Genomic DNA, 2,143 nt, shown 5'->3' with positions numbered 1-2,143 from the left:
TTTTATTGATGTTTAGATGTAATCTATATAAAGTAAGTGCTTCAAATCTTCACTATCCGTAAGCAAGTGTGTGTTATCTGCATAAGATTTGTTTTATGCTGTTGGTGTTTGTAATATCAAATGGTTTTGAAGAATATGATTTTCAGGAAAATATCACTGCTCTAAGTGCTGCTCTTTCCTGTCATTGTATCAGACTCTTACCTTTGGCTATAAGTAATTTACATACAAAAGAATGTCTTTTTTTGCTTTCAACCTACCATACCCCATTCCAGTGCTTTTGTATTCTACCTATCTCCCACTAGTAACCATATAGCCTCATTACTGTACATTTTGCTTTTCCCAGGCAATCCTTTATTTTTTAAATTTCAGAGCCTATCACCTGCATCTCTCTCAATCTGGTACTTCTGGTACACACCATCACAGCTTTCCTTTCTACTCTTTAATTTATTTTATTGTTGCTTGGATAAAAGTTTAATCTTTTATTCAGCATTTCTTCCCTTTTTTGTTTCTCATTTCCAAGCCCTTTTTAATTTATATCTTTAAAAATTTTTTTTATTTAAATTGAGATTTTTAACGGAAGTTTATAGAGGACTTGGATTTCCACTCATTCATTGTTGCACATTTTTCTCCCTACCTGCCCCCCAAATCTCTTTGAAAAAAATTATTTCATTGTTTCACAATTCCCCCCCAGCAGTCCACTTTGCTATGCAGCTCTTAGTCTAGACTGTTGTCATGCAAATAATACCTAATCACATATTACTTTTAAATAGTTCTTTCCCTCTTTTGTTTCAACGCAGTGTACATTATTTATTCCCTCTTTTCTTAGTTCTCCTAACCCCCATGTCAGTCCTGCTTTATAACAGTGACATTATGCAGTATTTGTCCTTTTTGTGACTGAGATATTATACTGAGCAAATGCTGGCAAGGTTGTGGAGAAACTGTAACCCTTATTCACTGTTGGTGGGAGTGTAAAATGGTACAACCACTCTGGAAGGCAATATGGCATTTCTCAAAAAGCTGAAAATAGAAATACCATTTGACTCAACAATTCCACTACTGAGAATATATCCTAAAGAAATCAGAACTGCCACCCAAACATTTATATATGCACCTATGTTTATTGCTACATTGTTCACAATAGCAAAGAGATGGAAGCAACCCAAGTTTCCATCAAAAAATGAATGACTAGAGAAGCTGTGGTATATTCACACAATGGAATACTATGGAATACTGAAAAACAAGGAACTTATAAAAATATCATAGAAAATGAATGACCCTGGAGGTCATTCAACAATTTATACAGAATTTTCTCCCATAGCATTAGCCACAATTCCCTAATAGTAGCTGGGGGTTTTTTTAACATATTGTGGTTTTTTTATTCTATTATTTTCAATAAGCATTTGAAAAATTTATATTGGTTTGCATACAAAAGTTGTGTACATTGTGTTTCATTTATATGCATGAGTTTCATGCATGCCTCTATTCACATTGTTTCATATTATTCACATACGTGATATTTTATACAATTAATGCCTATTGATCTCTGCTTACCATTACCCTGCCTTTCCAGCTCCCCACTGCTTTCCTAGTGGCCTTCTCTTATTTGTTTTGTTAGGGGCCACTAAGTAAACTAGGACTCATAGTGACTTTATAAACAACAGATCTGAATTTTTCTCTATACTCCACTATCCTTACATTTCTTAGTCTATGACCCTGGTGACCTACACTGCCAAATCAAAAGTCAGTGATTAGAACCCACGTACTTGTCCTCTCGAGAAAGATGAGCTATCTCCTCTAATGCAGTTCACAACCCTTGACAATCTTCTATAAGTCAGTTCCAACTTGATAGCAATGAGTGAGTAAATGCGTTAAGGATGACACTTTAAAAGTTTCATTTCCAAAAATAGCCCAGTTGTTGCTTGGTCTTTTTGTGAAAAAAGGGGAGTTGGTTCAATTAAAATGTAGAAGTTTAGTTAGCTTTGTTTTAGTTAATTTTTGGGTTTTTGTTTTTAGGAATTCCCAGGTAGAGAGATATCCTACCCTATCATTTCACATTCTTAGGAAAAGAGGCTGGACTGGACATACTTGTTGGAGAGTCATTTCCTCCCAAACATCTCTGCATAACTGTAGAGATAGAAAGAGG

The sequence above is a fragment of the Elephantulus edwardii genome, unplaced genomic scaffold (assembly GCF_000299155.1).
Source record: "Elephantulus edwardii isolate Elephantulus edwardi_28Jun2011 unplaced genomic scaffold, EleEdw1.0 scaffold00383, whole genome shotgun sequence".
In the NCBI taxonomy this organism is placed as follows: domain Eukaryota; kingdom Metazoa; phylum Chordata; class Mammalia; order Macroscelidea; family Macroscelididae; genus Elephantulus; species Elephantulus edwardii.
This window is presented reverse-complemented; position numbering follows the sequence as displayed.